We start from the raw sequence: 15,359 nt of genomic DNA, 5'->3' as shown, positions 1-15,359 counted from the left end.
GATTGCTGAAAGACGTGAAAGACGCTCGGGACAGTTGACGGATTTGTCACTGGCCCAATCGGGCCACTGCCATGTCGTCATGAAGGTTTATCATTTGCATATGTTTTTAAGCCTTGTTAATTGAAAAATTCAAGCGATTACAGGGACATGTCTCTGAGATAGCCAAATGTCAAAATACCCATCTTGATGAGTAACTTTGTAGCTTTAACAATGATTAATTTATATTTGATTCACAATGGAGTACAGATGACCGATTGACCAGACATATTTCAGCCGATCTATTCCAGCAAAAGAGAAACGTAATATCACTGTTATTCCATAAGCGCCACCTGCTGACAAAGACTGAGTTTGCATTATATCTGCTGTTTTTCCGTAAAGCATCTTTTCATTTATAATAAAATATCAATGATAATAAAGGAATTTTGAACAAACAAATAATGTTTGAACTTTATATTTGTTAGGCTAGTAGGTTTTGATGTGGTATCAAAATTGGAACTGGGAATTGTACAGTTCAATTGGTATGTAACATTTTGGTGTCATATAAGCTTATTTATTAAAATAAAAGATAACATGAGTCAAAAACCATAATAATAGCAACTGTTTTTTTTTTTGTGGCAGGGCCAGTAGAAAAAATCCTTAGCGTTGAGCCCTGCATATGTAGGAAAAAGCAATGCTGTTTTATCATACTAGATAGATTTGAGTGTGTTCTAGTGGTTTTTGGATATATTAATAAAAAAATCATACATATTGTCCCTTTAAGGGTGATTTCTGATGACAGCGCTTGCTCAGTGCATCTGTTGGCTGTGTTTTACAATGTGTTGTTGAAAGTAAAAATAACTTACTTGTTTACAACCATGTTTCAGTCTCTTTCAGTATAAGTCTTTACTGCTGACTCACTCATAAAAATGTAACTAAAATCACATCACGAACACACACCGTTTCTTAATACTAAATACTATTATTAAATATTATTGCATAATATTTAATAAACAATACCAGCCATTGTAAAAGTTGCAAGGCAATTCAGTCAGAAGTGCAAAGGCAGCACTCTGATATACAGCATTAAAGTTATATAAAATACGAGACTTTGCTCTTAGCCAGAACTATTTGTTCTGGACCCACTAAACATTGGACGTCGGATAGACGTGCAGATCATGTCTATATTGGGTCCGTCGGTCCATGACCAATTATGGACATCTATTCGACGTCCAAACTAGGTCCACTATTTGGACGTCCAACCATGACCCAACTTGGACGTCATTTTGACGTTCAACATTTGATCTGGGTTTTTTTGGACGTCATATGGACGTCTATGGCAGTTGCAGTAAATGTGTTTTACAAAATAGAGCCTATCAACATGATTATATATATGAATACAGATTATTTATAAACAAACAAGATTTATTATCTGTATTACTATTTATTTATTTGGTAGCCCATATGTTTTTTTTTTTTTTTGTTTGTTTGTTTTACATTTTCCTGTTTTCCTTTAACAGTTTTTATTTTATTTAAAGCCTATAATCCTATATATCAAGCCTATAATCAAGTTATTTATTTATTTTTATTTTATATTGTATTATTATATATATATATATATATATATATATATAAATTATATTTGTATGAATTTATATATTTTATATTTAAAAAAATCATGGTAGCCTAGCCTATCCACCTTATTCCTATCTTAAAAAGAACCAACAGCTGCAAAAAAGTCAAGGACAGACAGCTCTCTATCAAGCTAGGCAACAATATAAGTTCTTTGATCAAGGAGGATTTCAACCAGGCAAAAACCAGTCAGCATCACTCTGATTGGCTGAAACGAGCACATCATCATAAACGCCACTCTGATTGGCCGAGGCAAGACGAGGCAAAGTCAAGCCGTAGTGTTCTGGACGGCACAGGTCTTCAGATCACTGGTGAACCCGTTTCCTAGAAATTGAAGCTAAGTTCGGTCAGCATTTATTTCAATGGCCATGTGTACGTATAGTCTTTGGCGTTATTGTCTTACAATAAAGCTGCGAATGGTCAAGGGTCACAGCACGCATTTTTTCGTCTTACATTAGCTTGTTACTTGTGCTAGCTACGGGGTTTACAGATAATGCAAGGTTGGTTGATGTTACCGTCTCTTAGTCACTTTAATCGTTCATGAAATTAACATTATACGTTTTATTGTAAACAGCAGGTGATAAGCATACTAAGGTGTAATGCATTTCCAGTTCAAACTGCTGAGCCAAACAAAGGTACAGGAAAATGAATACATGATACAGAAAACATGTCATCCACCCTCTTGAAACATAGGACTACATAGAAGTTGTATAAAAATGACGTGTTAAGTCAAAATTTTATGTTGAAAAGATGTCCACAAACGACCACTTTTGGACTATAAATAAACATGGAGGTCCCACCGACGTCAACATTAGACGTGCGGTAGACGTCGAAAAAAGACGTCGTCTGGCGTTACAAAACAACCCCATCAATGGACGGAAATTGGACGTCCAAAAATGACATGGAAAAGACGTCACTACGACGTCACATTGCGCAGTGGGGAACATACAGGCTAATAGATTAATGTACGGAAGAAGATTAGGGCCACGCAATAAAACAAAAAAATAAAACCATCTCGAGATTAAAGTCGTTAAATTGCGAGAAAAAAAGTCCAGATTAAATGTTGAGATTAAACTCGTTAAATTGCGAGAAAAAAATCGTTAAATTGCGAGAATAAAAGTCGTTAAATTGCGAGAAAAAAAGTCATTCAATTTCGAGAAAAAAGTCGTTAAATTTCGAGAAAAAAGTCGTTAATTTGCGAGAAAAAAGTCGTTAAATTGCGAGAAAAAAGTCGTTAAACTTCGAGAAAAATGTCGTTAATTTGCGAGAAAAAAGTCGTTAAATTGCTAAAAAAAAAAGTCGTTAAATTGCGAGAAAAAAAGTCGTTAAATTTCGAGAAAAATGTCGTTAATTTGCGAGAAAAAAGTCGTTAAATTGCGAGAATAAAGTCGTTAAATTGCGTGGAAAAAGTCGTTAAATTTCGAGAAAATTGTTAATTTGCGAGAAAAAAGTCGTTAAATTGCGAGAATAAACACACTTGTGTCATGTTCATTTCATCTGGTCGGAGAGAGTCTAGCAGTGTCTGCAGTGGCGTAGTTTGTAGAGCGATGCACACAGATTTGGCGCATGGTGCGATCGACTGCGGTTCAAACCTGACTTTTGCAGAACTCGCTTTTCTTCTTTTTCTCATCACGTCACATCGGAAAAGTGGGAATCAACTGCTTAACGAGCGTTTTATAATAATGTATTAATAAGGGGTAGGTTTAAGCAAATCCACTGTAAATAGCTATCGATTTGTGCGTTTAAAAGGATTCTTGCTGTCGCAGTGTTTCTGCTGTTTTCCGCGTCAGTGTTGTTGAGAATAGCAGCCCTTTTTCATCTGCCTTAAAACTAGTTGAAATCTGTTTAGTGGTCGTCTGATCGAGACCTGCGAGTAAACGCATTTGCTCTGAGTTGGCGCTGCGCTGTCTTTAGGCAGAGAGAACAATATAACGGTCCGTGCAGCGCTGTTCTGCTGTGCGCTTAAGTCATGACAGTTGCTCGTGAGTTAGCAAATTGTTGTCACTCGGGTTTTACTGATACATGATCTGGCTGTCACCTCGAGTTGACATCGTGAAACTTCATGATTTGTATATTATGACCGCTGGGCCACTTATAATTTCCTACATTCCAAGACAAGATGCGGTTCGTTTGAAATTCAACAACGAGACGTATTTGGTCCGCGGCCAGATTTGCACCCGCCAATGCTATTTAAAGTGAAAATAGTGATATGTATAGGCTACACTAAATGACAACAGCAGGATGTTTAGAAAAACAGCTTCTTTTCATTTTAAGCTATTGTCTTCGTTATAACGTATTTACCACCACTGGGGCGGGCGCGGGCGCATCAGGCGCATCAGGCGCATTTATCAAATACAGCCTATTTTAAACGAAGCCGGCTGGACTTCTGGACGTGACTCTCCGCAATCTCTGATTAAATCAGTCAGGTTTTCTCTGTATTTCTCTGTTTTGAACTTACTATTTGAACGATTTCGTTTACTGGATCCTTTGACTGAAACGTTTGGGGTTCACTGGTTTAAGAAATATTGGATCGTAAAAACTGCTTATTTGTATTTGTAAGGTATTGTTTTCGTTATTGTGTACTGATTCAAATCAGTAATCAATAATTATTATTATTTTATTAACATCTGGACTGCGGGAGAAGGAGCGGGCGCGGGCGCATCAGGCGAACATATTTCAAAGGAAGCCGGCGCCACGGTCCTGACCGCATCATCACTGTCTTTACTGGGTTTTATTTATTCACATATGACTGGATGTGGTGGACTCTGGTGATTTGGCTAATGCAGGGCACTACTGAATAATGCGCATCAGAGGGGATTTAGAAGTGGGTATACGCAAAGCAGACTGATAAAGAAGTGGGTACAGGGCTACGCCGTTAAGGTGACAGCCAGATCATGTGTCAGTAAAACCCGAGTGACAACAATTTGCTAACTCACGAGCTCCTGTCATGACTTAAGCGCACAGCAGAACAGCGCTGCACGGACCGTTATATTGTTCTCTCTGCCTAAAGACAGCGCAGCGCCAACTCAGAGCAAATGCGTTTACTCGCAGGTCTCGATCAGACGACCACTAAACAGATTTCAACTAGTTTTAAGGCAGATGAAAAAGGGCTGCTATTCTCAACAACACTGACGCGGAAAACAGCAGAAACACTGCGACAGCAAGAATCCTTTTAAACGCACAAATCGATAGCTATTTACAGTGGATTTGCTTAAACCTACCCCTTATTAATACATTATTATAAAACGCTCGTTAAGCAGTTGATTCCCACTTTTCCGATGTGACGTGATGAGAAAAGGAAGAAAAGCGAGTTCTGCAAAAGTCGGGTTTGAACCACAGTCGATCGCACCATGCGCCAAATCTGTGTGCATCGCTCTACAAACTACGCCACTGCAGACACTGCTAGACTCTCTCCGACCAGATGAAATGAACATGACACAAGTGTGTTTATTCTCGCAATTTAACGACTTTTTTCTCGAAATTTAACGACATTTTTCTCGAAATTTAACGACTTTTTTCTCGAAATTTAACGACTTTTTTCTCGAAATTGAATGACTTTTTTTCTCGCAATTTAACGACTTTTATTCTCGCAATTTAACGACTTTTTTCTCGCAATTTAACGAGTTTAATCTCAACATTTAATCTCGACTTTTTTTCTCGCAATTTAACGACTTTAATCTCGAGATGGTTTTATTTTTTTTTTATTGCGTGGCCCTAATCCTCTTCCGTATTAATGAGACTAAAGACTGGCCGTTAGTTTTACCCAAAACAAATTATATCTCATGTTTAACCACTATAGAGACATCAGAGCCAGTGGAAAATTCCAGAAGATCTGGCCGAGGTGAAGCTGCTCTCAGCGGGTTCATGAGCACTGAATGGCTGCTGACACCCTGGTGCTCACATCTCTGAAAACTTCAAAGCAAATTTTCAAATAGACGTTATCTTTACTGAAAAACACATATTTGAAGTATAAACAAGTACATTCTCGCCTTAAAAAACTCTGAAAACTACATTCCGTGACACAAAAACAGTATTTTTCTTACAATTATAGCAGATTTGGGCAAATGTCGTGACAGTGATACAAATGGTGAAATGGTTGGAGTGCTGTTATCACTAGAATATCACACGCCTGGAAAAAGCTTTCATCCGATTAGATTCGAGAAGCAGAAATAACTGTTGTTCAAATATATATGTACTTTCAGTCAGTGGAATCTTCCATTCAGTGAGGCTGGGGTTATGACAGAGACTTGGATATGGTACAACAGCAGTTTGCGTCATTTCCCAATGCTATTCTCCTCTCTTCTCTTCATCATTTCCTGTCCTCTCTCTACTGTCCCATCAATAAAAATGGTAAAAAGGCCAAATGTCTCTCCATACAGACTCAGCCAGTGCTCCTCCATCTCTCTGATGGACAGCCAGCTGAGATCAGCTGAATTCCCTGTTGGCAAGAGGTATGAAATGACGTCTACAATGTGAGCTGACTGAAGGGACCTCACTCACCGAGGACACAGCCTCATTCTTATTTTTACCTCCTTCATTAGCGTCCTTTCTCCATCTTCCTCTCATTTTCTTTTTCTTTCTCCATTTTCCTCTCGCTCTCTCTCTTTCTTTTTCTCAGTCTGTTCTTGTCATTATGTCCTCTAGCTCCTCCTTCTCTCTTGAGTAGCGTGAAGACGATTCATTGATTCAGGTCAGGGCTTGACCCCTGCTGTCTTTATTAAAAGCCATACCTGACAGCTGTATGAACGGAGCGCTGCTGTGTAATGCTACGCTCAAATGTTAAACCAAAGCTGGAAACATCTAGAAATGGCTTTAGAGTCTTTTCAGACACCGATGTCACATCACAGGATTGTTTAGCTGCTAAACCGTGATTTGAAATCTGCATTTAGATATAGTGATTTACCGTGTAGTACTACACTTGTGGAATGAGATTGGCAGGCAGCCTTTAGCCTCTGTAAGCTCCGAAATTTGATGGATTGGGGATTTCAGCACAGTGTTTTTAAGGAGAAGGTCTGTCCTTTGGCTCATGGGAGATGTTCTTGTATACTGTCAAAATGTCAGCGCAAGGTTTCATTTTGTGAGGTGTGTATGTGTGTGCGAGGTGAAAAAAACAGGTTGTAATTTCTCTCCTCACTACCACACAGAAGGGGGGAAAGACTGGAAAAAAGAGAAAATGGCTCTGTTCCAAAACACAATGAGCTACCTTATTGTCTACTACTTGCATTCTAAGAATGCATACTAACCTCATGGAACTTCCGACTGATTGACCTGAATGATCTGGAACACTCTACAATGCCAGCCACTCAAATAGTGTTCTAAAAAAATTTTTTTATCCAAACCAGATAAGTGCAAACCCCACTCCTCATTCGTTTTCATTGGTTAGCTCAATCACGTAGTTACCTGTCAAGAAAAGGTCAGACTTCATGGACTCAACTCAGAGCTTAGAAAAAACATCCAGTCGTGACAAACAGTAATACTACTTATCAGGATGTGCTACCAATGCTATACTAAGGTTAAGGTTAGGGATAAGGTTTAGTATTTGTTTCAGCATTATGTCGACAATCGCTGTGACTGAAATATTGAGAATCAGGTGCACGGTGGGTTTACGCTTAACTGGTTTGGGGGAATAAAAATGTTAAAAATACAAAGCACCCACAAATATTGCAATATAGACCACTTTGAATGATAATTTACTAGGGCTGCAAAATGATTAATCATGATTAATCACATTCAAAATAAAAGTTTCTATATAGTTTCTAAACCTATATGTTTGTGTGTACTGCATATATTATCTATATATAAATACACAGACATACATGTATATATATTTTAAAAATATTTGTATGTATATATATTTATAATTTGTATCATATATAAATATTTTATGTATAAATCTAACAGTTTTCCTTAATATATACTAAACATGTATGTGTGTGTATTTATATATACACACATATAGTATGTAAACAGAAACTTTTATTTTGAATGTGATTAATTGTGATTAATTGTTTTGCAGCCCTATAATTTTCTGTTTTAAATGGAATAGTTTTCTTTTTTGAATGAAATATATTTATAATCATTTAATAATTTGTTAATTTAATTTGATCAGTTATATACACTGTAAAAAAAAACACAATTTGTTGAGTCAACTTAAAATAATTTGTTACCCTGCTGTCTAAACTAAAATTTTAAGTTCATGTTAACTTGAAACTTTGGTTTGTTAAACTTAAAAGCTGGGCTTGTTACCCAGCTGCCTTAAAATTACAACTTAACATTTTTTGAGTTGACTGAACTTAAAATTAGCAGCAGGTAACATTATTTTAAGTTGACTCAACATTTTTTTTTTTTTTACAGTGTAGAAGTCCCCATCAAACATATTAATAAACATAACTTAATTGTAAAATGTAAATTTTGGTTGATTGTAAACTGTGGGCCAGTAATAGACTTATGTGCAATGAAATGAAAATAAAAAATAATAATAGACTTTTAAAGCTACTTTATAATGTCTGTTCATTGATTTTATCCATCTTTAATGATGTGTTGTCTATTGATCTTCAAATATTGAAATGCTGTATGTAGTGATGTTATTAAATAGATTACAACGGTTTCAATTGACAGCCTCAGTATGGGATTGCCTTCCTCACAAGGGATGCATCCCAAAATGGTGGTTTATTAACAGGCAGCATAATTATGTGATCTTCTTTTTCGAACAGCTGGGCAGCTATGATTTCTTAAAATGCTGCCTACAGAGACAACTCAATAGGTTTTGGAACAGGACTTTTGGGAAAAAGGAGAGAGAGAGAATTTAAAAAGGGAGATGGTTCATGCAAAGGTTGCGCAATTAGAATTAAACTTTAGAGGAATTAAAAGGGTCTTAGGCAAATGAAATGAAGGAAGGGATATAGCTGGCGGATTATAAAGGAAGAGGCAGAGAAAGAGATGGCGGCTGATTTGGAGAGATCAAAAGTCGCTTGTCGGGTCAGATTGATTCTCTGATTACCTCTGTTTCTCATAAATGGATGAGAGATAGAAACGCAGGAGCGGGGAGAAAAATCAATTCTGTCATCCTCTTTCCTCTGCCTTTTTATAGATGCAGGAATAAGATACTCTTGTTGTGAGATTCATCTTTTGGCTCTTTCTCCCCTCCTCTGATGCACTCTAACTCCCTCCTTTCATTTCTTTTTTCTCCTCTCGGCCTTGCACTTTTATTTCACTGGTGTGCAGTGGCTCATTCACTCTCCGCTCTCTTGCTGGCAGGGATTTTAATGAGGCTCTTGTGTTTCAGATATTCAGCCTCCTCAGCCCTCAGGCTTTCCCACACAACAAAAACAACACTGGGGCGATTTCACTGAACAGTTGCGGCACTTTTGAGTGTTCACAATCCACTTTAAACGGCTGCTAAATGCGCTGATTATTTAAATGAAGCATTTTTTTTGTCAGCACAAATATGGCTCCTTATAGATTTTTTTTGTTTATGTTGTGCTGACCGATTCTGCCGTTGCTACTATACTGACACCTGGTGGTGCGGATGCAACGTTGTGCAAACGCAAAGCAAACAATGCAGTTTCCCTTTTTCCCAGAGAGCACAGCATTACTCTGCTTTTCATCCATCCATCCACAGTTGGATTAGCAGTCCAGATGTTGCTGACCCACATAGAGGAGAGGAACAGCTGTCTCCAGGATGGGGTGGGAAGGCTGTCCTGGATTTTAACAGTCAGAACAACCACTAACACATGTGGGATACTGTGGAGAGAGAGAGGATTACCCCTTAAGCCCAAACATCCAGAGGGAGGAACAAGAGAAACTGCAAAGAACAAGAAAAGGAGAAATTCTGTTTGAGGTTGCGAGGGGGTGTGCACGCCAACGTGCTTCGGCATACTCGACTTTCTTATATATGCTGCCATCAGGGGTTTTCAAGAGCACTTGTCCCATTTCTGTGTCATAAATAAGCTCTGTGTATAATTTCGTTTTTTGTGCACTTTTGTATTTGCAGGCTTTTCCAGATGAACATTTTATTGCTCAGAGGTTGCTCTTTCATAACACAGGAGGCTTAAAGTCAACACGAATCAGATATTATTCCATTTACTTTTTTCATGCTCTTGTCTGGTATCACAGAGAATGATTTATCGGTGTACAGTATTCCACAAAGTAAAGACTTTTATAATAGATGTCTTTTTTCTATGTTAATAAATGCTGTCCTTTGAAAAGATTAATCAAAGAAACCTGAAAAAAATGTCATGGTTTGCATACGAATATTAGGAAGGAACTGTAATGTTTCTTAAGCATCACTTTAGCATATTAGAATGATTTCTGAAGGATTGTGTGACATTGACTGACACTTTGCCAAGAAAGGAATTAATTTGACTTTAAAGGGATCCCAAGGTATTAAGACTTGTATATAACATAACATAAATGTTAATATAACATAAATGTTTCATATTGAAACATGTAGTAGAAAACCCATAAAAGACTTACTTTATTTAACATATCCTCATTGTTTTATACTTATTTTGGACTATGGGGGGAGCCAAAAGGTTGCACTCTGTGAGCTACTGGCGCTACCTTTTGCTATTTTTACCGCAACACAACTTGAAATACACAACTCGGAAAATAAAAAACTGATACGATGACCGCAGCTACGGAAAGAGCTTACAGTGGCAATGGATAAAAGCGTATAAGTGTAGGCTTAAACCAAATGCCGTACCATTTATTTTTCCCCACAAGGAGTTTAAACACCCATGGCTATCGAGTGAAATCCATGCTGGGAAACTCTTTCAGTGGCTGCACTGAAAACATGACAAGCATCAACATATTTACATCCTGCCAGGATGGCATCTAGCATTTCTTGTCTCTGCCGTTTGTAAGCTCTTTCAGTAGCTGTGGTCTACTAAAAGCCTCAAAGGCATCAGGGCTAAAGTGGAGAGAACAAAGACGCGGGTCTTTAGGAAGTTTTATTCGTCCACAGGCAAAAATCTTTTGTGGGTTTTCTACCACATATTTTAATACAACTGACATAATTTATGTTATAGTAAGCCATACAAGTCTTAATACCCAGGGTACCCTATAAAATATATTAATAAAATATTGAATTTCACAATATAGCTGTTTTTACTGTATTTTTGAGAAAATAAATGCAGACTTGAGCATAAGAGGTTAAAAAACATCAAAAAATCATATTGACCCCAAATTTGGTAATAACACAATTGAGAATAGCATAAAAGACAGTTCTTATCATGCTGAGTGCGATCTTGGCTACTCTAAGCATAGTTTGAAGGCTTGCTGAAAACCCTAGGGAAGACAATTAGGGTGTTATTGCAAGTGAAAATTATAAGAAGCAGGATATTTAACCCTCTTTTCTAAGGAGACACAAGATATTTAAAAGCTCTCACTCGTGATTTTCCCTTTGGGATTGGCCAAGGGACAGTTACGTGAGAAAGTGTAAGTGGATGAAGTCATTTCATTCTTTATATATTGCCCTCGTCTTACTCCAGATGTCTTTTGTTCCAGTCTTCTTGGCTGGAGCTGAAGACATTTTTTTAGGCAGGCTCGGTTCAGCCTTCTTTTATAAAGTCTAATGAGCGTAGAGTGCTAAAACTAGCGTGACATGTCTCGGTGTGAGTGATGACATTCAAGCCCTGGGGAACGGCAGTCCTTCCAGTATATAAGCAAGGTGTCTGCTACACAGAGAAAGAGAGACATGTCGCTTGACATTGCACTGCTACCCAGTTGGAGTTTTTTCAGGTGCAGATGCAGACACAGTTACTTCATCCTGTAGTTTCAGTTTTATGTTGCCTTGTTATCTGGTTTCTACAGAAGGCAACATAGAACACAAATGCTAAAGAAATGCAGCAAATATCCAAAGGGCTGGTTAAGGCACATAATCGAGCGGCTTAATGAAAACAACATGCACGGCACAGAGCCACTTGCGCGTCTGCTGGTCAGTCCAACACCAACACTCGGCGGTGATGCTCTTTCATCACCACTGGGCCTGCCGCCAGTGTAAGCTGCTCCTGCTCTGCATTCTTGCCATTGTTGTTATTTTTTTCTTTCCCATCAGCCCTCCCCACCCATACTCCCTCGCTGGCCTTGTTGTGATCCCTGTGCTAAATCATTTGCTGTAGCTTCAACCCTAAATGGCTAAGTCTGGAGTTCAGCCTCAAGCTATAAGTATAAAGTGTTTGGGACATATAATCACAAGACTCAGCTGAGGTTAAAGACTTTGAATCTTGGAGCCTGATGAAGCGGGGGGACAAAAACCAATGGCATTATTCGGATGACATCCTGTGGGGGCCTTTTGATTTTGCAAGGAACAACACATATTAACTTGTAAATGTACAATCACTATAATTGCAGTTAGGGCTGTGCAATTTTGGGGGAAAATTGCAATTGTGATAAAACAGTTTTCTGTATTATAATGATAATACAGCTGTAATATTACAGTATTAATAATTATAGCTAGACAATTTTATTCTTTTTCGAACATTAAACATCAAGCATTAGTTTTGGTGGAAAACTGCAGAGAGTAATTATAGCTTCTCTTTTGTTGACAACAGCCGGTTTTTAAGTGCTCCTCATTACAAGTTTGGCAAGATGATCAGTGCATGTTGTGTTCCCAAATGCACGTTACAGGCACCCCAAATACAGAGCAGATGGAGTTTGTGTGGAGCAGCATTTACTGTCAACCAAGCCTCACCAAGAAACTAAAAACATGAGTTGCTCACGTGCAAATGAACACAGTGCCATGCCTCACTTTGAATAAATGTAATGACATTGCAGATTTATTTTGATGAATTGTGTAGCACTCATTACGTAATGGAGGCCTTAAGCATGGGTGTCATGATTCATTGATTAAATTCGAGTACAGTTTGCCTGTGTCAAGTAAGTGTCAAATACAGGAAGTAGTGCATTCCACGGACAACAATCCATGAAACGCATTATTACACCATTTTCCAAAGCTACATTAAATATTAAACCCATTTAAAAATCATAATATAGCATAATACTATTGTGAATTCACAAATGCTACGATTCAATTAAATAAATAAATATATGTGATGCAGGTTTAATATAAGTGCATTTACATGCTTGTAGTTTACAGGCATGTTAGAGCAGCTCTGTTCATGTAATTAATGTTACGCAGTTTTGCATGTAATTTTAAAGTGTATTGTTCACTTAGGTCAATTTTTATTTCCACTAAAAACTTGACTATAATGATCCGATTACTCAGTTGATCTTCAGAATAACTGACCGGTTACTGGATTACCAAAATAATTGTGACCTGTGCTGGTAAAATGAATCACAATGAGCAATTTCTAACATATTAGTTGTTTTTATATTTAAGGTCTCTAAAAGACTTTCAAAATGATGTATGAGTTGTTTGAATTGAAGAAATAAATGACTGAGCTACACGTTTGAAGTCGACAGAGTGAGCAAAGTCAGTTAATAAATAACTAAATAAGAACAGATGCAAAAAAGAACAAATATAAGAAGGAAACGTGTATAGTGTATTACTTTATTCATTTTACACCTAAGCGAAAGCACTCAAGTAAGAAAAACATAACTAACTGTAAAAATCACTTTAGTATCTTCATTACAAATGAATTAATTATGATAGCTACAAAAGCAGTTCAGTCAACTGTAGCGAGTGATTCTCTTTTCTTTAATTGTTAGATTACATTAATGTGACAGACGGACAGACTCACTGTAATGCATGGATCTAATAAAATGTTACACCTTAGATGATTTTCCCCAACAGTTCCCCAAATGTTCACTTAAGACATAACAGATTATGTGTGTTGAAGGGGTCATTGGATGCAAAATTCACTTTTACATGTTGTTTGAACATAAATGTGTGTTGGCAGTGTGTGTACACATCCACCCTTTAATGATACAAATCCACCCAGTGGTTTTTATTTAATTTGTAGAAATAATATCCCCTTTTTCAAATGAAGCCATTCTCAGCTTCTTGTCTGTGTGACGTAACACCGACAGAGGCCGCTCCCACGATAGTGATCGACACTGGCGTCTTACCTTAGACCCGCCCTGATGACTCCGGTGCAGGTGAAGACAAGCATGTCTTTGATTGAGGTGTTCTGTTGTTGGATGTAATAATGAACAAAACAGTCATCATTTACTTCCGACATCTGAGCCGCTGTGGACACAGAGGATTAATCTTGATCTACATAAATGCGTCTATGTTCACGCGACTCATTCGTGATCTAGCTTCACCTACAGCAGAAGTGAGTATAAGGGTTTTTTATGCATCTTTGCAAATCGCCATTGTTAATGATGTGCTTGTTAGCAAGCTTCGTGGCTAAATGTGGCTGAAGTAAACAGCCTCAAAGATCGGCTCAGCACTCCACAGAGAGAAGAGAGGGGCGGGGTGAGCAGAGCTCATTAGCATTTAAAGGAACATGCAACAGAATGGGCTTATTTCTGCAGAGGTGATTTTGACAAGGTAAAAAGGGTGTTTTTTTACACTACCATCGAGAATTTTTTACCAAAGTATGTTATAGACTTTTCATTAAGACCCTAAAGAATCATATCAACTTGTGGAAAATGGGCATCCAATGACCCCTTTAATACTTAAATACTGTAATTCTGTGTGTATGTGTGTATGTATCGGGATTGCGTGCAATCTGTGTCATCTTTATGTACGCGCTTTCCTCTCAGAAAATGTACAAATAAAGACAATTTAAGATGTTTAATTACTATTTGGTGCATTGGGATTGCTAGATGAGTTACTGAACTCATTTTTCTGAAAACCTTAAATATGACTAAAATCGACCAAAACATTTCACTGTGTGCATTTCAACTCATTTTGTCAGCACGGGTCACTAATGTTAGTGACAGCCCTAATTGGTGCCGTGATCCGGATGGGAGTGAAATAAAAATAACGACTTAATTCAACAAATTATTTTCTTCACGACAGCAACATGATGCATGCATGTCAATTCTTCCACTTGCAAACAAGGCGTAGCATATCCAGGTACTATGTCAGAACGCCGGCTCCTGCGTCACCAGCACCACACGTATACATGGTGGTACTCTCATGAATGGTGGTGGAGACTGCCATGGAAGAAAAGAAATTGTTGAATAAAGTAATTATTTTTGTTTTCTTGACTGTTGTCACATGGACTGTTTTAACAATGTCCTTACTACCTTTCTGGGCCTTGAACATGATTGTTGTGTTGCTGTCTGTTCAGGGTCAGAAAGCTCTCAGATTTCATCAAAAATATCTTAATTTGTGTTCCAAAGATAAGTGATGGTTTTACAGGTTTTGAATGAAATTAGGGTGAGTAATTAATGACAAAATGTTCATTTTGTCATTAATTACTCACCCTCAAATTGTTTCCTACCTGGCAAATTGTTTCCTTTCTTCTATGGAACATAATACAAGATATTTTCAAGAACTTTTTTTGGCTGTTTTTATTGCAGACCCACCTCTAGCTACACCCCTAAACTAATCTGAACTTGATGAGTGTTGTTTCATAAAACAATGACTCCTTCCTGAGATCATGCATCTGGGAGCTCAAAAATGATTTTAAATTAGGTTTTCCTCATCTGATCCTTCTCCGCTGGGGTTTATTTCTCCCTCGAGAGTACATGCACTCAGCATGGGGTAGGAAAATCAAATCAGACAGACTGCTATCAGCCGTAATCGTGCAAAAATTAGCATCCCTGAAAGTGATACAGTTTGGAGGATGTTCTTTTTCTCAATGCTTATGTAAGGTAATTTAGCTTAAACTCAG

The 15,359-nt window shown here is 37.7% G+C and overlaps 1 protein-coding gene across 1 annotated transcript in view; it reads left to right on the top strand.

Annotated features, from left to right (window-relative positions):
• The window catches only part of hpca (hippocalcin), a 46,656-nt gene that overhangs the window by 18,152 nt on the left and 13,145 nt on the right, over positions 1–15,359 (top strand). The window lies entirely within an intron of this gene.

Source organism: Labeo rohita, chromosome 19 (assembly GCF_022985175.1).
Source record: "Labeo rohita strain BAU-BD-2019 chromosome 19, IGBB_LRoh.1.0, whole genome shotgun sequence".
NCBI classification, from domain to species: domain Eukaryota; kingdom Metazoa; phylum Chordata; class Actinopteri; order Cypriniformes; family Cyprinidae; genus Labeo; species Labeo rohita.
Note: the sequence above shows the minus strand (reverse complement) of the source record. Positions and strands in the feature narration are given on the sequence as shown.